Source organism: Acomys minous (genome assembly GCF_964271855.1).
Source record: "Acomys minous genome assembly, chromosome: 7".
In the NCBI taxonomy this organism is placed as follows: Eukaryota; Metazoa; Chordata; class Mammalia; order Rodentia; family Muridae; genus Acomys; species Acomys minous.
In genome coordinates this window covers 8933187-8958989 of record NC_140488.1, presented here as the reverse complement: position 1 = coordinate 8958989, position 25803 = coordinate 8933187, and the positions used below count along the sequence as shown (strand labels likewise).

Genomic DNA, 25803 nt, shown 5'->3' with positions numbered 1-25803 from the left:
CAAGAAGAACATCGTGATGGATTTATCGGGGCCCAGGGAGTCTGCTCAAACTATTGTACTAACCAAGGACAACACATGTAGTTAACACCAAACCCCTACTCTAACCTAGCCAATGGATAGTACATTCTCCACAGTTATGTGGAGAGCAGGGACTGACTCTGACATGAACTCTGGTGCCCCATATTTGACCACCTCCCCTTGGTGGGGAGGCCTGGTGGCACTCAAAGAAAAAATAAGCAGACTACCAAGATGAGACTTGATAGCCTGTGACCATATAGTGGGGGATGAGGTCCCCCTCGATCACAGACCTAGGGGAGGGGAATAGTGTGAAAGTGGGAAGGAGGGAGGAATGGAAGGATACAAGTGATGGGATAACAATTGTGTTGATGGGAGGGAGGGAGGAATGGGAAGATAGAAAGAATGTGATAACAATTTAGATATAATATGAATAAATTAATAAAATATATTAAAAACAATTTAATTGAAACCTGAATAAGTTAATTAAAATTTAAAAACTTAAAAAAAGAAACATAGGTTTCACAATCTCAGGAAATTTGAAATATAAATGGAAATCATTAGCCATTGAAAGCAGCAAGTATTTGTCCTTAATTGGACACTCACTTGACTCATGTAAATAGATTGTATAATTATAAAAAGAGGAATCTTTTAAATTATGTTTGAAATATTCAACATTATAACCTAATAATACATCGCAATTACATAAAAGAAATAGAAATCTTTTCATACTTTTCAGATGATTACAAAAGTACACTATAATGCAGCAAAAAGGTAGCCATCATATTTTATTAAATCTTCACAATCAACTGCAACCAACCTTGGCCAAGCACTGTGAATTTAGAGATGAATCATATGGACTCTCTTCTAATTCTCAGGTTAATTAGAAAAGCCTGCACAGGAATATGACAATATAATACCTAGGGGAATGTGGACTCTTAAGATGGGAAAGAAAAGACTGAGAGATGCAAAAATAGGTTGGTTGCAAAGGGCTAGATGGGCCTTATACAAATGATAGGGAGCCCCTGCTATGATAGAGAGCTCCTCAGTTTCAAAAGCACCAGTAAAGTGGTGCTAAGAATGTTACTTTTTTTAGTCCCTATTCTACTGCTGTGAAGAGACATTATGACTAAGCCAAGGCAACTCTTATTTAAAAAAAAAAAAAATTTAACTGGGGGTTTGCTTATAGTGTCATAGTCTAGTTCATTATCGTCATGGCAGGGAGCATGGTGGCATGCGTGGTGATGGAGAAGTAAGGAACTGAGAGCTTCATTCTGATACACAGGCTGAGACAGAGATAACTAGGCATGGCATGGGCTTCTGAAACCTCAAAGCCCACCCTCAGTGACACACTTCCTCCAACGAGGCCACACCTCCTACTCATTCTAATCCTTTTAAATAGTGCTACACCCTGGTGACTAAGCATTCAAATATATGAGCCTGTAGGAATCATTCTTATTTAAACCACCACAGAACTGATACCTCTTAGAGATGAAAGGTTGAGATTGTCAAGTAAAATGCTAGTGAAAGAACTGGATGGATATAAAAATATGTTAGTAATAAAATTTATCAAGGCTTGGTACCTGCCAGCCAAGGACAATACAGGTGGTAAACTTTAAACCCCTACCCAGATCTAGCCAATGAACAGAACATTCTTCACAGTTGAGTGGAGAGTGGGATATGACTTTCTCACATACTCTGGTGCCTCACATTTGACCATGTCCCCTGGAGGGGGAGACCTGGTGGCACTCAGAGGAAAGACAGCAGGTTACCAAGAAGAGACTTGATACCCTATGAGCATATACAGGGGGAGGTAATCCCCCTCAGGAACAGTCATAGGGGAGGGGAATAAGGGGGAAATGGGAGGAAGGGAAGAATGGGAGGATACAAGGGATGGGATAACCATTGAGATGTAACAAGATTAATAAAAAAAAAAAGGAAAAAAACACTAAAAAAAAAAGACTTGGTGTCTGAAGTCTATGGTCAAATAACTAGAATGTTTGTTAGATGTTCCAGCAGGTCACAGACTAGAAACAGAGAGGTGTCCATTGTACGGAATGACAGAGACACTGAATTTAGAGTGGAGTACAATAATGAGAGCGGCTGGCAACAACTCAAGGACTGGGTCCAGCCTCTGGGGAACAGGAGGGACTGACTTCCGAAGAATAACAAGACCTCTGTGAGAGGAAGAGACCCAGCCATCAGCTGCCAAAGCACAATTTCACAAGTCTTGTGACTAAGGCTGAGGAGAATAAAGAACCAGAATTAACGTCCAGTTTAACTTTTTTGAATTTAAGGAATCTATGCTTTGGACTTATAAGGAGATAAGGTTTCAATTTTGGACCTTAACTTCTTTAGGCTTTACCTTCTAAAATCAAAAGGATTCAATCTTTCACTTTTATTTCTCACCATAAATTATACCACAGAGGAATGTTACATTCAAAATCAAGACATCTTAATGGTACCAGTATCATATTGTTAAAGAGTCTTTAATTTGTCATTCAATTTGACTGCAGAATCCCTGAAGATCTCTACTAGACAAGATGGGGGGCATTAGCCTTGAATATAGAGCAGTCTTCAAATAAAGCTAATTAGGCCTTTGTTTTGACCATTCTAACACCTTCTGGAAGGCAGATTATATAGTTATATAGCCCCAAAGGAACAATGGAGTGTAAGCTAGGGATGGCTAGGATAGTTACTCCCCAAATAGCCTCCGTCACAAGGCACACAGTAAGAGAAAACCAGGAATTGAAATAGGGTGAGGATCAGGCTTCAGTTTCCAAGATGACTTTCTCAGGAATGATTGTAACTTTTTAAGCTTTATTTTTTCCCTTTCACATATGCATACCTTGCATAATGACCACCCTTTCCTGTTTCCCCGCCCCCCCTCCACATCACAAATCTCTGTCACATTTGTGTCAAATCACCTTTTGTTTTGTAACCCTCCAAGATTTCCCGGGGTCACCATCTGTGTGACCATGGGTTTGAAGCTATGTGTTCAGCAGAGTGACTCCCCTCTCCCATAATCTACTAGCCAACATTTGAGAGGGAAAATGGAGAGCCCCATGATCCCTCCCTGTTCCTTGACCAGTTGCTGATAGGGCTGCTGCTCTTGTGGGGACCCAGTGCTGGTAACTACAGCTGACTTAACAATTGCAGTGGTTGTTTTGAGATTAGGGAATGGAGTTTCATAGCCCTTTACCCTATCTTCTGTTTCTTACGTATTTCCTTCCCTTTCCTCCTCAGTGTTCCCTGTGCCTTAGAGGAGATGGTATAATTGGCTTAGGCTCACATCCATCACTTATTTTCTGAATCTTCAGCAACCAATATGATGATATTTTAACTCTATCAGCCTCATTCCTCTATCTGTTTCCCATGTAGACTGGGACTGAGGCACTAAGAGAAAACAAAAATAATGGGATCAATTTATCCCTAAGGCTCCAAGACATTTTAACATTACACAAATGATTACAAGTCATAACAGCTTCTGGATTCATAATTTCTTTAGAAGTCTAAAACGATTCAAGCTCACGTTCTATACAGTGAAACATATAGATTCATCTGTGATGGTTAATCATGATTGGTAATTTGGTGGAATTTAGAATCATCATGGGGATTGGATCCAAGATGGCGGCGAGCAGTGTGGACCGTGTTTGAAAGCGCCAGTGAACAATTCAGGGAATTGCACAGATTTCTAAGCCAGGAACACCAAGGTCCCCACACCACGGCAGCAGAAGTGCTCCACGGTTCGGAGGGACCAGGGTGCGGAGGACCTGCTTGCCCCTGCACACGGGAAGAGCTCGGACTTTCTCGGATCAGAGCAGCAGCGGCAGAGACAGCAGTGTCACCAGCGGCAGAGACAGCAGTGTCACCAGCGGCACCAGCGGCACCAGCGGCTCCAGCGGCACCAGCGGCGGTGGCTGAGGTTTGCAGCTCAGAGCCTTCCAGTGGAGGCGATTGGTGTGGTGGACGGTGAGAGTTGCTGCAGGAGAGGGGACTCTGGACAGGATTTGGGTCGCGTGGTGCCTTGAGACCCAAACTGGACTTAGCAGACAGTTCAGCCCCAGAGTCCTGGGTTTGCTCAGTGAGCTGTGCCGTGGAGAAGCTGGCTCAGCTCAGCAAGCAATTCTGCCCGAGGCACAGCTCCCCTGCTGTGACGCAAGCTGGGCGGAGTGCTCAGTTCTACTCTAGGCGCTTGCTCAGCGCAGACGAAGTTCTCCTGCTGTGACGCAAGCTGGGCGGAGAGCTCAGTTCCACCCTAGGCGCTTGCTCAGTGCAGACACAGTTTTCCTGCTGTGACGCAAGCTGGGAGGAGCACTCAGTTCCACCCTAGGCACTTGCTCAGCGCAGTCGCAGTTCTCCTGCTGTGACACAAGCTGGGCGGAGCGCTCAGTTCCACCCTAGGCGCTTGTTCAGCGCAGATGCAGTTTTCCTGCTGTGACCCAAGCTGGGAGGAGCACTCAGTTCCACCCTAGGCACTTGCTCAGCGCAGTCGCAGTTTCCCTGCTGTGATGCAAGCTGGGCAGAGCGCTCAGTTCCACCCTAGGCGCTTGCTCAGCGCAGACGCAGTTCTCCTGCTGTGATGCAAGCTGGGTGGAGCGCTCAGTTCCACCCTAGGCGCTTGCTCAGCGCAGACGCAGTTCTCCTGCTGTGATGCAGGCTGGGTGGAGCGCTCACTTCCACCCTAGGCACCAGCTCAGCGCAGTCGCAGTTTCCCTGCTGTGATGCAAGCTGGGTGGAGTGCTCAGTTCCACCCTAGGCGCTTGCTCAGTGCAGTCGCAGTTCTGCTGTGACGCAGGCTGGGTGGAGCGCTCACTTCCACCCTAGGCGCTTGCTCAGTGCAGTCGCAGTTCTCCTGCTGTGGCAGACGGTTCAGGCCCTGAGAAACTAGCTGAGCTCGACTCGTGGTTCGGGCCCAGTATCCCTGGCTGGACTTGGCAGGGAACCCAAAAGGCTGTGGATACCTTGGCCTGATCCAACGCTCATTCAGAGACCCAGAATGATTTCAGGACCCACAGCAAAGGGGAGCTGAGGATCACTGGCTGTGAGAACCCAAAACGACAGGGCTAACCTCCTGACATCCACACCAGTGAAGTATCAGGGCTCACAGCCTACGGAAATCGTGAGAAAACAAGTGAATCTATCATCGGACTCCCTCCACCCAACTCTGGAAGTTACCCAACAAAAACAGACGGCAAGATGTCTAAAGGACAGCATAAAAGCGTACGCAAAAAAAACCCAAAACAACATGGCGTCTCCAGTTCCCAGCTATCCCAAAGAAAACAACCCGGAGAACTCAAATACAATGGAAACACAAGAAAATGACCTCAAATCCTTGGTAATGAGGATGATAACGGAGGAAACAAATAAAATTCGAAATCAGATGCAGGAAGACGCAGTCAAGCAGGTGCAAGACATAAAAGAAGCACATAGAGTGGAACTGGAAAATTTTCAGGAAAATGTAAACAACCAGATGAAAGAAATAAAAAAATCTGTTCAAGATATGAAGATGAAAATGGTTTCAATGATAAACACACAGACAGAAGAAAAACGAGAACATGAGGCCTCAGAGAAGAAGGCGAATGACACAGTGCTGAGCTTGTCTAACAGAATCCAAGAGATGGAAGAACGAATCTCAAGTCTAGAAGATACAATCACAGATCTTGAAGCAACCATTAAAGAAAATGCCAAATCTGGAAAACTCCTGACACAAAACATCCAAGAAATTAAGGACACCATGAAAAGAAGAAATCTGAGGATAATAGGCATTGAAGAAAGAGAAGATATCAGACTCCAAGGCCCAGAAACTATTCTCAACAAAATCATAGAAGAAAATTTCCCCAATCTAAAGAAAGATTGTATGCCTATAAACATACAAGAGGCATACAGAACACCAAATAGAATTGACCAGAAAAGAAAAACTGCCCGTCACATAATAATCAAAACACAAAACATACAGAACAAAGAAAAAATATTAAAAGCTGCAAGGGAAAAGGGCCAAATAACATTTAATGGCAAACCTATCAGAATTACACTCGACTTCTCAGCAGAGACCATCAAAGCCAGAAGGGCCTGGACAGAGATCCTGTAAACCCTAAGAGACCACAGATGCCAGGCCAGACTACTTTACCCAGCAAAACTATCAATAACCATTGATGGAGAAAACAAAATATTCCATGACAAAACCAAATTCAAACAGTACCTATCCACAAATCCAGTTTTACAGAAGGTACTAGAAGGAAAACTCCATCCCAAAGGGTCAAGCTACAACCAAAACTACTCAGGAAATAGATAACTAGAATCATCATGGGCATTGTCAGCAAGGGATTTCTAGGCTAGGTTAGTTAAGGTTGTGTAGATTTACCCTAAGTGTGAGGGAAGTTAGAACTGCACAAATAGGAGAAAGAGAGCAGAGGGCCAGCACCTGTCCTAGTTTATGCCTGTGGACATAGTAACCATCCAGCTCCGGGGTCTTGCCACCATGTCCCTCCCCATCACAATGGTCTATATGCCCTGGACCTGGAAGCCAAATGAAAGCTTCTTTCCTTAAGTTGCTTTTGTCAGGTATTTGTCTCAACACTGAGATAGGTAACTAATAAAGCATCTTCATAGTTTTCAGGATTTTTGCTAAAGGGCTTCCACTTCCTGACACCTTCCTCTCCAAGTTTCTTGTTCCACAGATTACTTTCTCCTTTCCTGTTTCATTGTATTTACAGTAGAACCACTCTTCTCGGTTTCTCCAAGCACTCATAAACTAGGTTCTTCTGTATAGCAACCTTTCTCTTAAGCCTGTAAATTCCAGAAAGGAACACAGAGCAGGATGAAAGTCACAACTGGAGATTAGACAATTAAAATCTTGTGGTTGCCATGCCGCAGGGTTTGTCTTCATAGGCCTTCCTTCTTACCCCTCACTCTTCACTCACTACTGGTGTTGATCCCTATAGAAAACCCTTATTGTCCCTCCCACTTCCACAAATCCTGTGCACCCTCTAGGATGGAAGTTGGCAAATATTTGATAAAGGACAGAAATGAGTAAATGCTTTATGATTTTCAAGCCATATAATTTCTAAGATCATTGTTCAGGTCTGCCTCTATAGAGCAAAAGGAGCTACAGACAGCACATAAATGGGTTGGTAGAGCTACATTCCAACCAAATATTACAAAAGCAGACAAGGGAGGCATGTTTGGCTCCTGGGTCACAGTCTATCAACTCCTGCTCTAGAAAAAAATGCTGAAATTTTTCCTCCAAGTCTTTTCATTCCTTTGGAGTATTCCACTGAAGTCTTCCTTACCACAATTCTCCTACTACAAATTTCATTCTAAGACCTCCACTGACCTGGATTCCTGAGTGATTTATGAGGTATGACTCTACCTGCTGCTCTACAATTGGGGAAGTCCTCTGTAGAATGGCAAGCTGTGCTTTGTCATGCTATATCATTAAGCTATGGTGGCAAAGAAAAGGGTACTACAGCATATGTTTATTAAAACATTATTTTCTCTTTATTTAGACAGGATCCTAAAGATGTTTCTAATATTTATTTGAGTTCTTGTACAGTTACTTTACAGTATTTACTAATTTGTAATAGGTTCCAAGAAAGGTTTTCTGTTAACTTTAAGATTACATATTCAGTAAGTATACACTCCAATGATTCTGCTTGGCTAGGAAGTCAGAAATAAACAGAAACAACTGGCTCCTTTCTTAGGGAAAAGTATTAACAAGGAAAAGAGCAGGATGCTTTGAAAGGGTGTAGCATGGGACCCAAGCAGAAGGAACAGAGAGAGAAAGGTTCTAGGGAAATACCACATCTTCACCAATGCTGAGAAGGTGAACAGTAATGAACGTAGCATGACATCTATCAGTATTGATTAAATTGAATTCATGAAAGATTGTATTTATTTTAATATAAAATTCTAGGTTCTTAGCTAAATAATTAACATCTTATTTATAAGGACTAGAATCCCAATCCCTTCACATCTATTTCCTCATATTATGTTACAATTTCTCAGTACAGAAGATTTGGGATAGCTCTGTTTCTTTGCTGTATACATACTCTGTCCCTCACTCATATCCCATAGCCCTCGTAACATGTGTACATCTTCTACAAGTCTGCGAGTACCTTAGCCTGGGTGTTGTCTCTAACCACTAAGTACATGACTCACACAGCACCCTCAAAGAATGATGAGGTTACCTCCATACAGAGAGAAGCTTCGAACCCAGAACTAATCAATATTATTAGTGTATGAATGACCCAAGTCTTCACCCCTGAGTGATGTGCTCTACTGGGATACCCAGAGATCTCCAGAAGGATTCAACTCCAGTCACCCACAGCAGTCATTTACTTGGTAGTGTACATTTCATTGATTACATTACCTTTCCGGTATCATATTTCATATAAGCCCTGGCTGTCCTAGAACTTACTATGTAATCCAGGCTGACCATGAACTCACAGAGATCTACTTCCCTCTGTCTCCTGAGTGCTGAGATGAAAAGTGTTATGCCACCACATCCAGCCTCTACTTGTATTTTAGAGCCCAGTTCTGTAATAACCCATGTGTGTCAGCTTGGCTAGTTCATAGACTCTTGAGCTTTTGCTCAAATACCTACTTATATGTTTGTGAAGGCACATTGCATATTTACATAACTATTTAAATCATTCTGTTTTGAGTAAAGCAGAGCACTATTCATAGTGTGATTGAGAAGCAATCATCCAATGAGTTCAAAATCTTAAGACAAAAGACTGAGCTATCTGAAGGAGGAGGTTTTGCCTCCAAGATGCGTTTGGACTGAAACTGCAATAACAACTCTTCCTGGTGATCTCCCGTAAAGAGTGAGGGATTGTCAGCCTAGGCATGACGTAAGTAAATCCCTTAAGATACATGAATGTTGATGGACAGCTAAGGTCGTAGTAGTATTTATATCTAAGCTCAGACTACTCATTCTGTTTTAACACATATATTCATTCAATCTTACTGCATTTCCTCATCCAATATATGCAACATTCCATCTCCCTCCATCAAAGTCGCGAAGTGACCAGAACTGAAAATGAGTGTCACTCCAAGGGCCCAGATATTATGATAGTCGATCCACAGCTCAGCCATCTTTCCCCAGGTTACTCTTAAACTTCTAGGCCTATCATGGCCATGGCAAATGGAGGTGGTACCCTACACAGACAGATTTTTTTAAAGGAGTGAATGAATACCTCTAGGCAAGACAAAATACCTAAACATCTCTTAGTCAGTTGGCTCTGGGGATAACTGACAAAAAATAGTCACAAAGCTGATCCTCTTACTCCTGAGACCCCACATATCAGCTCATTCAAATATTTGCTAAAGTGCTTACAGATGCTGCAACCTCTCTAGTTACAATCTAATAGAGGCTATTGATTTGGGGAAGTGGATTTACAAGATAAAGTTGACTGTGATGGGAAGCTGGTTAATAGCAGCCAAAGGAGCTGCTGCAGCCCCTCAGCCCAGCTGGACTTCTTCAGAGTATCTCTGTGGACAACGTAACCTGCACTGTTCTGGGCAGCTCTTAATAGATGGTGCCTTGGACAGGGTCTGCCTTCAGCCTTAGCAAAGTCAATCCAACCCCATGCAAGGCACAGTCTTACATGGGAAAAAGCTATCACCTAGAAAGAAAGGAAGACATAGAAAACTGTCTAGGTGGCAGGCTCAGTGGGAAACAATGACAGACCTTTGTTCTGGCTTTATTTCTCTGTCTGTGGTAAAATACCCTGAGGAAAACAATTTAGGAGAGAAAGGGTGTGTTCTAGCTGACACTTCCATGCTGCAGTGCATCGCTGCAGTAAAGCCAAGGTAGAAATGTAACGCATAGACTCACATCACACCCAGGAGTGAAGAAAATAAATGTGTGCATGTTTAATCCTCAGCGCCTTTCTCTGCTTTGACAGAGAGGTGACACGCCACCCACTTTCAGTCAGAGTCTCCCATAGCAATTAAAGTAACCAAGGCAATGACACACAGAGGCACACTGACAGGCCAACCTGATCCATACAATCCCCTAGAAAGACTCATATCACCAGAGATCCCAGGTTGTGTCAAGTTGACAGATAAAACGAAGAAGCCCTCCTTCTTCTCCATCATGACCATCGTCAATCGGCCACCCTTTTAGAAGGGTATCGTTGGTCCACGTAGGCAAGCAAAGATGCTTCAGACTAGTACTCCAAGTTGAGTCTTTCTCCAACAAAGTACAAACTCTTCACCATGGTTTCTTTGATAAGGCATGAATACCAAAAATCATCTAGGGATGAGGAGAACAAGCTCCTAACGTCAGCATCATGACTCATTGCCTAGATAGCACACCTATGCTTGAGCACTTGCCAAAAGCAGGGTAATAATACAACAGTATAGTCATTCTGACGTTCAGGTTAGCTCCAGTCTGACAGTTTCCATACTCTGATATACGCTAAGGACACGCTGAGATAGGCAGAACTAGTATACTCTTTACACATAAGGACACTGGCTAGAACTCAGAGAGACTAATGTGCTTGTCTACAGCTACACTGCTAGTCAAGAACAGAGTCCAAATTCACACTCCAAATTCCAGGTGTTTCCAGGTTTTCTCTTACAAGTTCACAGACACAGACCCACAAAGGATCCTAGAATGATCATGCCCGGCTCAGTCTTGTGCATGTGAATACACAAAGTCTCTCAGAGCCAATGCATTGTGGTCACTGTTTAAACTTGAACCCTGCCTTTCAATGGGACTTACCAATAAAGTCACCTGAAGCTGGCATACCTATGTAAACATTAACACAAGAGCATAACTAAAAAGAAAGAAAAAAGTGGGCTGGCAAGATGGTTCAGTGGGCAAAGGTGCTTGCTACCAAGCCTAACAACCTGAGTTTGATCTCCAGACCCTGTAGTGGAAGAAGAAAACAGACTCCAGACTCCTGCAAGTTGTCCTCTGACCTCCAAACATGCACCATACACCAACACATATGCACATACACACATACATACACACCTCAGACACAAACACACCACAGACACACACATACACACACACCACAGACACACAAACACACCAGACACACACACACAGACACACTCACACATACACCACAGACACACACACACACCACAGACACACACACACACACACCAGACACACACACACCACAGACACACACACACACACACAGACTCACTCACATATACACCACAGATACACACACACCACATACACACACATACACACACCACAGACACACAAACACACCAGACACACACACAGACACACTCACACATACACAAACACACCAGCCACACACACAGACACACTCACACATACACCACAGACACATACACACCACAGACACACACATACCACAGACACACACACACACACACACACCAGACACACACACACCACAGACACACAAGACGCACACACACACAGACTCACTCACACATATACCACAGATACACACACACCACACACACACACATACACACACCACAGACACACAAACACACCAGACACACACACACATACACACACCACAGACACACAAACACACCAGACACACACACACAGACACACTCACACACACACAGACACACTCACACAAACACACCAGACACACACACACATACACACACACCACAGACACACAAACACACCAGACACACACATACACAGACACACTCACACATACACGGCAGACACACACACACCACACACACACAGACACACACATACACACCACACACACATACACACACACCACAGACACACATACAGACACACTCACACATATACCACAGACACTCACACACACACCACAGACACACACAGACATACACACACACCAAAGACACACACACACCAGACATACACACACAACACAGACACACACGTGCACAAATAAGTAAGTGGGGAAAAAAGGGGAAAGTGGAACATTACTCATTTGACTACTGGCAGCAAATCCCTTGCCCTGAACAGCCTTCACATAATGTAGGTGTGAGCCTGTTTGCTCTTGCTGCTGAACATGTGGCACTTCTTCCCACATATGTTAGAACAGAACTCTTAAAGCCCAACTGAAGCTCTAATGGTCCTGACTCCAAGTTCCCCCAGGACAACTTCCAATAGCCACATCTGAGTTAATTACTCTCCCTGTGTAAAAAGAGCAGGTTTTGCCAATAAGAACACTAGACATCTAGATAAATTTGATCAGGGATAAATAACTGTGCAGTGTGAGTATGACTCATTCAACATTTAGGATGTATTATATCAAGAAAATCTTTGTTGTTTGTCTGAAATACATATAAACAAGTTATCTAACACTTAATCAGGCTATCTTGTTTCTTTGCTCCACATGATGGCTGGTACTTGTTGCCAATAACGCCTAATGGAGAAGACAGCATAATATCCTTTTTTGTAAAAATATTTGAGGATAAATACTACAGGCTGCAGCAGCAACCTTTGTGTCATTTTGGGAGGACGTTTTTTGGCACAGATAAAGCTTATGCCTCCGGCTGTAAAAAAGGACCCAGTCCCAGAGAGGTAAAATGAGTTAGAAAGCAGTTAGAAAACAACCCCAGGGATCCAGCTTCATCTACAGAATATTTTGTTCACATTAATTCATAACAGTGTTTTTGAAATCCTGGACTAAAATTCAAGAACAGTCAGTATGTGTCAGTCATTACTCTTTCGAGATACCCTGCTTTACCAGCTGGGCATCCTTCCTGCGTTCTTGGTGCCACAGCGGCCTCCAGTGGTTTCTTTGAGAAACCACATGCTGTCTCTGCCTCTGGACTGGAGCTAAGCCTAGAAAGCCAGGGTGGAAGGCAGTGGAGCTCCTTGGCTGTGTTGGAACCTGGGTTGTGTGGCAGGTCAGAGGCAGCAGAGCCAAAAGGCACCAATCCAAGTGCGCGCCCTGGAAACAAAGCTCGTCCCTGTTGCTGTGAAACACAGACCAGACAGGGTTGTATTTCATCTTTCATTCCATCATGTAACATATCTGCTGACCCAATTTTACAGATGTTCTCTTCAAAACAGACTGGGCTGTATGAATATTTTTCTATCAAGCTGTGGCAATAGAAATGTCAAAGAATAAGCCCTCTAAATTGGACATGTGACTGCCTGTTTGGTCCAAAATTGATTCGTAATCAACCAATTGGTTGTACATAAATGAATCGTGGGGAAGGGGGTAAATTCACTAGAATTAGTAGCCCCTCTACCCCACCCCACCCCAGTTCCTCAGCTTCAGCTTAACAACAGCTTCACTTCATTTCTTATGAAAGGCCATTATTGAAAACATTCCCGTCCCCTAACCTCCTTCATTTTCATATATGTAGCTAAGGGCAAGAGGTTCTCTGCCATGGCTTCCCTTTGATTTAAAAGCAATACAAAGGAAAAAAGGAAATGAAAAATCAAGGCACAGAAAGGAGAGGGGCTTGAGCCTTACACACATGTGCATGCCCTCCAGTTACATACAAAGGCAATTTTCCAAACGGGTGGTCGCCAGCCTGCCTCCTTTCCCAGGTTGATTTTCTGGCAGCTCCACAGCTTTGAGCCAACTGTTCTGCACATCATTTCAGCTAAAATCTACCCTTGGTTATAAAGCCTAGGACAAAAACATTGTGAAAGCTGTAGCAGTCCTTACAAGCTCCCACACACAGCACTTGGAGGTGGGCTCCTAACAGATCTGCCAAACACAGGTCTGATAGCTGCTTCAACCTGGCCAACTGTAAACTCTTAGTCTAGTACTTGCCTCCACTGGATACTGGCTCCCACTTCAGAATACGGAGTTGAGTAGACATCCTCCCAACTCCCAGTCACTAATTCTGACTATACTGCCTTTGGCCTGCCTCAAGCACTTTAAAGACAATTCCTTTCATTCATTAATTTAGCAGACATAAATGACTTCATGTGTCAGGCTCTTAATAAAGGAGAACGGGGTAAGAAATGCCTCCAAGATCACTGCAAGGCAACATAAGTTGTACGAAGGAAAGACACAAAAATCTGACTCTGGGGACCCTGCTGGCTGGAATGGGCATCTGGGCTGCCTTTTCGAAGGTCAATTTGGCACTGAAGTCCACATTTTTAAAGGCATATGCTCTATTAGTCAGGAGCTCCAAAGGCTTGATGGCTCTAATTAGTTTAAAAGAAAAAGCTGTTTTGTTCTTGCTGTTATTGTTTGGGGCTCTTTGCTTTGCTTTATTTTATTTTTACTCAATGCCTTACAAAATCCCAGGGAAGGCCACAGTTTTAGACCTCAATAATTGGAAAGAACAAAAGTGGACAGGAAGCTGCCAACAACTACCCTCAAAGTCACAGACACACATACACAAAAAAGTATTTACCAGCAATGCTCACTTATTTTGCTGCTGCTAAACAATGGTAACCTCCATTACTACAGAGCCACGCCACCACTGCTTCCTCCAGGAGAGCTGAGGCCATAAGTCACATGCCTGTCTTCTGGTCACAAAATGCCTCCTTCACTGTCGTGTCCAACTTGTGGTCCATGGGCCATATATACCCCAGGATAACTATGAATGTGGTCCAATACAAATTCATAACTTTAGTTGAAACATAAGCTTTTTGTGATATTCAAAAAACTGGATTGCATGGTTCTCTAGCATGAACTTTGTAGATAGCATAGTCTCATTACAATGTCAAAGGAACATGAGCATCTGGCATTTTGTGTCTCTGCTCTGGCAAGTAGGCTCTGCCTCCTGCCCAAAATGACAGTGCCAGGAGTTTCCCAAGCAGAGGAAAGCATTTACAATGTTAGTTGCCAAAATACTGACTCATGTCCTCAACACATGCCTTGGACCATTGAATTACACTCTATAATTTTATCCTTTAGAGATATGTTAATATAAAGGCATGCAAAGATGAACACACAATGAAACTCTCCATGTCATAATTTACAGTAGAAATGGCACTGCAAGGAACCTAAAGAGTCAGCAACAGGAGCTTAGGGAACTTACAGAAAATAAGGCGTGCATTATAAAGATGGACCTGGAAGTCAACAGCACACAGACAGGCTGTGCCCCCACCACACAAGCCAGGGAAACAGATGCAAATGAAGTCATTGAACAAATGAATATAAAAGTACAGTGGTCTGAGACCTAACAAGTGGCATGCAAATGCTGCCAGCTGCAGTGCGGTTTAGTCAAAGGGAAGGATGCCCTCTAAGAAGATAAAGCTGGCCCCAATCGAGGTCTTTTAGAATATGTGGCAGGTTGGTACAGGCCAAAAAAAAGGTCTGCCGCAAGGACAGATTAAAGAACTTTCTATTTGTCCTCACGGAAATAAAAAGTCACTGAAATATCCAGGGATTGCAAGAAGAAAGTACAAGTACAGCAACGGAAAGTACAACAACAGGGGCTAGAGAGACGGCTCGGAGACCTCTGCTCTTCCAGAGGTCCTGAGTTCAATTCCCAGCAACCACATGGTGGCTCACAGCCATCTATAATGACATCTGGTGACTTCTTCTGGCCTGTTGGCTCATATGCAGCCAGAGCACTGTATAAATAATAAATAATCTCATATTAAAAAAAAAAAGAGAGAAGGTACAGCAACAGATAATGTTGCTGCAAGAGTGAGAGACCAGGAAGAAAGTAGTTCTCTGTTCAAATGCTCAAGTATGGTAACACAGAATGGAAGTGGGTCAATATGGAAACTTGAATGAAATACCTAGAGGCAAAAATCAACATGGCCCCTTGATGGATGTCTATGCCTCGCAGAATTTTCTGGGCTACCCATCTATTCCCCACTAGGAACAAACATCCATGAAGCTCAAAGATGTGAAAAACAGATATAGTCACATGAAACAGATGTCATGGGATAGGAACAAGAGTCAGCGACTCCTGGTTTTGTCCTCCATGTAAGGAGCCACACGGAAATTTTCTTGATTGGTGTGCCTTAGAAACTGTAATTGGGGAAGTCCTTATAAGAATGTATCATGAATTAGTCACTCTCTACAAACTGACAGTATGATGGCCCTATTGGTGACAATACTTATGTATCTCATTGAACATGGAGAGGCTGAGCTGGTGCCTAGCAATAGCCTTTACCTCTACTGACTAGTGTTCATGGTACTAAAAGGTACTCAGTCCGCTACCAGAAGAGAAAGCCAAATACCAACACAGCTACAAATCCTGTGACTTGCAATGGTGGCCTGCCGATGAGATATGAGGGTATGATAGTGGCACAAATGTTATAGGAGTAACCAACCACTATGATTGAACTTAAGGCCTACTCAATTGGATGTAATCCATGCCTGACACTGCTACGGTGGACAATAACCTGAGAGTGAAAATGCCATGGGCTTAGGAAATAGCCAAATACCATTGTTGTGCTAAAGGAACATAGTAATAAAGTACATCCTAATGACATTTTGCTATGCCCATAGATCAGTGCCTCACTTAGTCATTGTCAGAGACGCTTTCTCTTGCAGTAGATGGGAACTAACACAGAGACCCATATCTGGACAATATACAGAGTGAGAGACTTTGGAACAGTCATTTTTAAATGGGACATCCTCACAAAGTCCTCCCCTCAGGGCTCAGGAATCTATGAGGGAAAGGAGGCAGAGAGAATATAAAAGCCAGAAGGGAAACAGTACTTTCTGGCCACACCAGGTGTGACACACCAATGAACTCACGAATGTGGCAGCATGCCCAGGGGCTGCACACACCCAAGTCTGATAGGATCCCAGTGCTGAGTGGTTAGTGGACATAGGCTCCCGCCTTTAACTGAGAGGCTATTTGCAATTGATACCTGCTTGCAAAAGGAAAAACTAGTTTCCTCCAGTGGCAATTCATTGGATATATTATCTACCCTTAATAGTAGGCATGCCGAGAAGTAGCTGGCCAATGCAAAAGAAACTCAGTGATATTTTTGTAGACTTTTTATCTTTTATTGTTTTGTTTGGGCATTTTTGCCTCACTGGTCTTTTGCCTGTATACTATGGTTTCAGATTTTGTGTTTTTGTGGTGTGTGCATGAGTGTGTGTGTGTGTGTGTGTGTGTGTGTGTGTGTGTGTGTGTGTGTGTGTGTTATGGTTTTTCTTTTTTCTTTAATTCTGTTTTTGGTTGTGTTTGTTTGTTTGCTCTCTAAAGAGAGAAAGGGCATGGAGTTGGGTGGGTGAGAAGGTGAGAAAGATCTGGGAGGAGTCAGAGGAGGGGAAAGCATAATCAGAATATATTTGTGAAAAAGGTTTTGATAAAATATGTATGAGAAAGTCTGCAGCATGAGAAAGCAAGGGAGGAGTAAGGAAAGGGAATCATGAAAAAAAATCTAAATTATAATGTAGGAACTGAAAAGGAGGTAGACTATGACTCTATCTTTAATATATGACACAAAAGAAAGGCTATCAAGTAAGCATCGGTGATAGTAGTTTTGTGGTTATTGGGGTTTGTCCATTTGTTTTGATTGGTTGTCCTGGAGTTTGAACTAGGAGCCTGGTGCATGATAAACAAGCATTGCACGTGCCTATTTTTCACTTTCTCAAATTTTTGAGACAGGGTCTAACTAAATTGCACAGGCTAGCCTTGAACTCTACAGCCAAGCTGGGCATGACCCTATAATCCTCCTGCCTCAGCCTACTAAATCAGTGGAATCTTCTTTGCCCTTGTAAATTTTCCCAAACTTTCTATGATAGTTGAGTAATATTTTCTCATAAATAAGGAATGTATTATTGTTTATTTAAAAGAAATAACCTTCTATAACTAATCTTTTATGAGAGAGGAAACCTGATGGGAGAGGGTATCTGTAAAATAGAAAGAAATACAACTGACTACCACTAGATGAAAAACTTTAAATTTGTATTTGTATTTGAACTCTTTTGCCTTCTTTAAAGATAGTTTCAAATCTATATGAGAAGTTCCCCTCACTTGATATAGTTAAACATATTATTTTAATAATTGCCCAATCAAAATTCTAAAAGACAGAAGTCTTAGGAGTTAATTCTCAGTGCAATAACAGCCTGGAATAGGGATACTTAATGCAGAAAACTGTACTTCAGTGGGCCAGATAGTCTTCTGTTGTCTGGATCTGATTAATGCATTCCTCCTATAATCCCTGGCCTCTTTTCATTAGGTACCAGCTATGACAAAAATATATCCAGTTATGGAAAAATGTCCCCTGACAATACCACTTGTTCTTCTATTTGTGAATACTATCTCTAAAATTTAACCTGGAGCAACTGCAGAAACAAGATAGGGAAAGGGGTGGGGCATAGGGAAGGGGCTCAAGAAGGGAATTACAAAATACTGGTGCTATGATGGGGAGATGGGGGAGGGGAGTTGAAGAGTTTTTTGACAAGGGAGGAGGAATGGCAACTCAGAGGAAGAGGAAGAAAAGAAGGATATCTGAAAAAGCCATAGGGAAACCATATCATCTTTTGTTTACTTGCTATGTTATATATACTACATATGTGTATAAATTTATCATATATATTTTAAATAAACTTACTTAGGATGTCACTTAGGATGGCAATGCTCCCCTTTCAAAGCTATACACTAACAAATTCCAGTGTGAGGCACTGGAAAACTCCTTTTGAATTGCTGAGCAGAAGAGTTTAAACAATTCCCAAAAAAATACCATAAATTAAATGTAAGACATTATATTGTTGAAGAACTTGGAAGAACTGAGCTGTAACTGACCTGGAAACCTAAAAGGGACAATGCAAGCTTCCAATGGAGAAACACAATCAGCACTCCTACAAAGTTATGTAACCTAGGAATCACATTAACCAGAATGGCAAGAGGTTCTGAAAGATGCAATAGTGGCATATATATCCTAAGGGTAACCAACAGCCAACTAGCAGGATTTGCGGCCCACTCAATAGGAGAAATTCGTGGCTAATGAGTTTTCAACAGGAGGGAATTCATGGCTAATGTGGTGATCCCAGTCTACTCTCTGTGGCTGGTGAGGTCAAGGACCCTAGAGAAAACCCTGCTAGTGTCACTTTCCTAAACCAGTATAACCAGTGTTCTAAAACGTATCCTTATACCCAGCAATAAGTGTAGCTCTAACTCCTCATTAAATAAGCTTCTTTCTTGCAACATATGGAGACCATTACAGAAGCCATTAAATGGTCATAGTGCCGAGAACAACTGATTGTGAGTTGCCAACACTAGTGATATATATATTCACAACCCACACACTTAAGGTTCAGGGAACATTGCAAAAGAGGAGGAGGAAAGAGTGTAAGAGCTATGATGCCAGGACATCTGCTATGAGTTAGTGTCTTCTATATATGACAGGGAAGCTGAACCCATGAAATCTCGACAGTATGGTTGCGTAAACAAGACACGAAATTAGAAATACCATTGGCCTGCCAGCATGGATGAAAAATCATAAGGCCTAATTTTTAAATGAAGAGCTACAGGCCATTAATGACTGCTGAGAAAGAATCATTCTGCTCCTGAGAAGTGATCCAACCCTAAGGATATAAGCAACACTAAAGGAAACCCACAAGTTGTAGTGTGTGTGTGTGTGTGTGTGTGTGTGTGTGTGTGTGTGTGTGTGTGCATGTAACAATAAGAATAAAGAATAAGCCATTAATTTAAGGAGTATGTTGGGGTTTAAGGGAGGAGAGGAAGTAGAAAAATTATGCAAATATAGTACACATATATGAAATTCCCAAAAGTAAATTAAGTATATTTTAAAAGATAAATGTCCCCTGATGTTGGAATATGGTCCGAGAATGGTGTTCTGTGAGGGGATTTCTGAGTGCTTGTGAAGAAACCAAGATAACAGTCTTGAGACCTCAGTTTCTTAACCACAGAACTGTTCTTGGATTATGCTTTTGTGCCTCTCCCAAGTATAGCAATAGAGGTGAGTTTACTTCAGATTATTCAGTATAGCTGGATATTGTTGTTTATATGCCTCTATAGAAAAGCATGTTTTTTGCCATATGTGGCTTGCCCACCACGTGTGGTTGGCTCTTATGAATGGACACTGTAATCATGAGACTCTTTTTAACCCTCAGAGTATAAACTGTCTGATTAGCTGTTGCATGAGACTTTAGTCTACTATATTCATCAGCTCCATTCTCCCATGTCTCGCTGCCTCTAGCGTGGTGATACCCTAAGAAACACAGGCCTAGGAAATGTTTTCATGCCTCAGGGGACAAGAGTATACCACACCTAGGAATAGTCTCTTCCAACGTTGAACCGTAATGTTTTTCCCTTTAACTAGTTGCATTTGCATAGCTAGATTTCCAAGAAAAGTCTACTAAATGAGCCTGCTTCCTCTCTGTAATGTAACTGCGAAGCTGAAAAGCATGCCATTGTCCCAGAGGTATCCAAATGCAATCACTACCAATCCTCAAGAAGTGCATCCTTGTAGGTTTCTAGGACCTTCTGGATCCTTCTATTTCCCCATCTCCCATATTTCTCTTACCTAGAGTCCCAGTAGGGTGTCCTCACATCTATCCCAATCTCCTGGTAAGTGAAGACTTTCATGGGACATGCCTCTTGTGCTAGTGCCCAATTGTAAGTGAGACTATACCATGTGAGTCTTTCTGCTTCTCAGTTAACTCACTCAGTATGATCATTTCTAGGTCCATCCATTTGTCCACAAATTTCGGGAATTCTTTTATTTTAATAGCTGAGTAGTATTCCATGGTGTAAATGTACCACAGTTTCTTTATCCATTCTTCTACTGAGGGACACTTAGGCTGTTTCCATGCTCTGGCTATTATGAATAAGGCCGCTATGAACATGGTTGAGCATATGTCCTTGTTGTGTGGTGGAGTATCTTCTGGGTATATTCCAAGGAGTGGAATAGCTGGGTCTTGGCGAAGCCCTATTCCCAGTTTTCAGATAGATTTCCAAAGTGGTTGTACAAGTTTGCATTCCCACCAGTAATGAAGGAGTGTTCCTCTTTCTCCATATCCTCACCAGCAAGTGGTGTCACTTGAATTTTTGATCTTAGCCGTTCTGATGGGTGTAAGCTGGAATCTCAGAGTCGTTTTGATTTGTATTTCCCTGATGACTAAAGATGCTGAGCATTTCTTTAAGTGTTTCCCAACCATTCATATTCCTCTGTTGAGAATTCTCTATTTAGTTCTGAGCCCCATTTCTCAATTGGGCTATTTGGTTTGCTGGTGTTTAATTTCTTGAGTTCTCCATGGGGGTCTGTTCAAACTATTACACTAACCAAGGACAATATATATAGTAAACATCGAACCCCTACTCTGATCTAGCCAATGGACAAGACATTCTCCACAGTTATGTGGAGAGTGGGGACTGACTCTGACATGAACTCTGGTGCCTCATATTTGACCACCTCCCCTTGGTGGGGAGGCCTGTTGGCACTCAGAGAAAGAATAAGCAGGCTACCAAGATGAGACTTGATAGCCTATGACCATATAGTGGGGGACAAGGTCCCCCTTGGTCATAGACCTAGGGAAGGGAATAGGGTGAAAGAGGGAGAGAGGGAGGAATGGGAGGATATAAGTGATGGGACAACAATTGAGTTGTAATCTGAATAAATTAATTAAATTTTTAAAAAGTGCATCCTTGTATGAGCGGAGAAAGAAGACCAAAGGGAGAAGAGCAGGAAGACAAGAGGTAATTGAGGGAGACAACTATCATGTTTTCTGTCATAGACAAAAACCTACAAAACACAAACACAAACACACACACACACACACACACACACACACACACACACACACACACACACACGAAAGAGAGAGAAGGAGGGGCAGAGGGCCAGAGGGAGGGAGAGGGGGAGAGAGAGAGAGAGAATTTGTTTCTCTGTTGATGTGATGAACATTGATCAAAAACAACTTGTGGAGGACAGAATTTATGTAACTTACAGCTCACAGTCCATCAGCAGCAGAAGCCAGGGCAAGAACTCAAGGCAGGTACTAAAACAGAAACCATGGAGAAACAGAGCTTACTGGCCTGTTCTCCATGGCTTGCTCAGCTATCTTCCTATAAAATATAGGCCCACACGCTGCCCACACGTCCCTCCATCAGTTAGCCATCAAGAAAATGCCAGCACAGATATGGTCACTGGCCAATCTGATAGAGACAATGCCTCAAATGACATTCACTCTTCCAAAGTATGTCTTGTTTTGTCTCAAGTTCACAAAAACTGTGGCCAGGGGTATTTGGCTGGAGGAAGGAGACCAACAAGGGGGCGAAAGACAAAAGAAGACAATAGGGGAACAAATATGAGCAAAACACAAATACATATAGGTATAAAATATCAAATAAAACACACATTTATACCCCCCAAAATAAAGTGACAAAAAAGGAAGTTGTGAACAATGCCCCCAGCACAGCAGTCTTCACCTCGCACAGTGATAGGACAAACATGGACAGTGGTTTGAAGATCCGGCCGATGGTGCCGTTCATTTTAAGGAAGCCCTGAGAAGCCCTGAGACAGCAAGAGCTGAACACATACTAATGATGGCAAATTGATCCTGATTTATTCTTATGAAATCTCAGGCTGCTCTTAACAATATACAAGAGCATGCTTTTCAATAGTGTGAAAGGATGAATTCATAAAATGTGTTAAGTAAATAATGAGCTTTGACTAAAATTAACCTGCAAAATGTTTCTTCTAAAACATACCACAAAGAGCAGTAAATTAGGGTAAGAGTTTTATATATGCCAGCATGGCCTTCTCCAAAACCTCTTACCCACACAAATCACAGGCTCTGGATTTTAGAAAATGAAAACTCAAAGTGAGTAATTCCAGACTTGTCTTAACTCTTGTTTCCTTAGCATGTGATAATATTCTACTTAGACCTTCTTAGCAGCGAGACTCCTGAGTGGGCCCTACCACACAGACCTGATTGTTGAGGTTAGCCTCAATGACCCCCTATCTGGAGCCAAGCTTAACTATCTTCATTTCCTCTAACTGGGACTTTTCTCCCACCAGAGAATAAGAAGTTGTGCCTAGAGTCCAGAATATAAAATTAGCATCTTTGTCAGGCATGGTAATCACAGCACTCAGGATGCTGAGCCAAGACGATTATCATGAATTTGAGGCCAGCCTGAGATACATAGTAAAACTGATCTCACAAAAATCAAGATCATCTTTTTCTTATATTATGAATAAGAGTGGTCTCAGTCAAGATTTGAAGTTATATCTGGGAAACTCTGAACCCCTAAGAAAACTCTTTAGAGTGGACTCCTTGCCACATCATACTGATATGCTCTTTACCAAAACCTCAAGTAATACATGGCATCTGCTACATCTAGTGCATGACAGAACAAGGAAGGTATTTGGAGCTTTCAGTGGCATGTGGAAAGGCAAGACCCAAGAGCAGTAAGAGCTCTGACCCATAGTAGTCACACAGGTGACCTAAAGGGACCAACTGATGCTATCGCTCTGTTTCCGTACACATATGGAGCAGAGAAAAACTTCCCGGGAAAATCAAGGGGTCCTCACAGACTGCTGAGTGAGCTATGTTAATAGGAGTTTCTACTACAATAGGCAAAAAGAGGCAAAGGACAGATGACCAAGGGTAATCTTAGTTACATTCTGATCCCAGAACTCAGGAGACACTCCTCCCAAGAACTGGAGCCCAAATGATGGACTTTGGGGAAAGGACCCAAACTCCTCAAACTATTCCACAAAATAGAAACAGAAGGAACATTACCAAACTCATTCTATGAGGCCAGTCACCCTGAAAGCTAAACCACAAAAAGACACACAAAAAAAAAGAATTTCAGACCAATTTTCCTTATGAACATTGATGTGAAAATACTCAGTAAGATACCTATAAACTGAATCCAAGAATACATAAAAAACATCATCCCAGGGATGCAAGGGTGGTTCAATATATGAAAATATATCAATGTAATCCATCATATAAACAAACTGAAAGAAAAAGATCACATGATCATCTCATTAGATGCCAAAAAAAGCCTTTGACAAAATCCAACACCCCTCCATGTTAAAAGTTTTGGAGAGATCAGGGATACAAGGCACATACCTAAACACAATAAAGGGCAACATGTAGCAATCTAATAGCTAACACCAAATTAAATGGAAAGAAACTTAAAGCAATGCCACCAAAATTAGGAACCAGACAAGGCTGTCCATTCTCTCCGTATCTATTCAATATATTCCTTAAAATTCTAGCTAGAGCAATTAGACAACTAAGGGAGATCAAGGGGTACAAATTAAAAAGGAAGAAGTCAAAGTATCCCTATTGGCAGATGAGATGATAGTGTGTATGTGACCCCAAAATTCCACCAGAGAACTCCTACAGCTGATAAACTCCTTCAGCAAAATGGCTGGATACAAAATTAACTCAAAATAAATCAGTAGCCCTACTGTATACAAAAGGCAAACTGGTTGAGAAATTAGGGAAATAACACCCTTCACAATAGCCACAAATAATATAAAATATCTTGGTGTAATTCTAACCAAGCAACCTATATGACAAGAACTGCAAGTCTCTGAAGAAGATATCAGAAGACAAAAAGATTCCCCATGATCATGGATCAGTAAGATTAACAGAATAAAAATGGCCATCTTACCAAAAGCAATGCAATTACCATCAAAATTCTCACACAATTCTCTACAGTCCTTGAAACAACAATTCTAAACTTCATATGGCAAAGACAAACCAAACAAATAAACAAAAACCCTGAATAGCTAAAACAATCCTGTACAATAAAAGAAATTCTGGAAGTATCACCACCCCTGATTTCAAGCTGTACTATAGAGCAATAGTATTTAAAAACTGCATGGTACTATGGTACTGGCATAAAAACAGGCAGGTTGATCAATGGAATCGAATTTAAGACCCACAAATAAACCTGCACACTTATGACACTTGATTTTTGACAAAGGAGCCAAAACCATACAATGTGAAAAAAAATATCCTCTTCAACAAATGGTGCTGGTCTAATAGGAGGTCTACGTGTAGAATAATACAAATAGATTCATATTTCTCACCCTGCACAAAGCTAAAGACCTCAATATGAACCCAGGCTAAATCCTTTAGAAGAAAATGTAGGGAAGAGCCTTGAACACATTGGCACAGGAGTCAACTTCCTGAATAGAACTCCAACAGCTCAAGCACTAAGATCAACAATTAATACATGGAACGCCAGGAAACTGAAAAGCAAAAGACACTGTCAATATGACAAAACAGCAGCCAACAGAATGGGAAGAGATCTTCACCAACCTTGCATCCCACAGAGGGATATAAAGAACTCAAAAAACTAGACACCAAGCAAACAAATAGCCAAATGTAAAAATAGGGTACAGAGACAAAGAATTCTCAACAGAGGAATCTCAAATGGCAGAGGAACACTTAAAGAAATGCACAAAGTCCTTAGTCATCAAGGAAAGGCAAATCAAAACAACCCTGAGATTCCATCCTACATGTGTCAGGACGGCTAAGATAAAAAATTCAAGCACATGCTGGTGAGAATATGGAGCAAAGGGAACACTCCTCCATTGCTCCATTGCACTCATCCAAGTGCAAACTTGCACAACCACTTTGGAAATCAATGGAGGTTTCTCAGAAAATTGGGAATAGTTCTACCTCAAGACCCAGCTATACTACTCCTCTGCATATAACCAAAAGAAGCTCCACCATACCACACGGACACACACTCAACTATGTTTATAGCAGCTTAATTCATAATAGCCAGAAACTGGAAAAGACCTAGCTGTCCCTCAACTGAAGAATGGATAAAGAAAATACGGTACATTTACACATTGAATAGTACTCAGCTAATAGAAACAAGGACACCTTGAAATTTGCATGGAAGTGGATGTAACTTTCCTGAAACTTTAGGGAAAAAAATCATGCTGAATGAGGT

The 25803-nt window shown here is 42.1% G+C and overlaps 1 protein-coding gene across 7 annotated transcripts in view; it reads right to left on the bottom strand.

Moving 5' to 3' along the window:
* Window positions 1-25803, bottom strand: part of IDS (iduronate 2-sulfatase) — a 96638-nt gene that overhangs the window by 46971 nt on the left and 23864 nt on the right. Inside the window, exon 10 of one of the 7 annotated variants that reach the window (XR_014780469.1) lies at window positions 21825-21875. The exons of the other annotated variants lie outside the window; for them this stretch is intronic. The gene's annotated coding sequence lies outside the window, so the exon portion shown is untranslated. The remainder of the gene's footprint in view (window positions 1-21824; window positions 21876-25803) is intronic. 7 annotated transcript variants of the gene reach the window in all.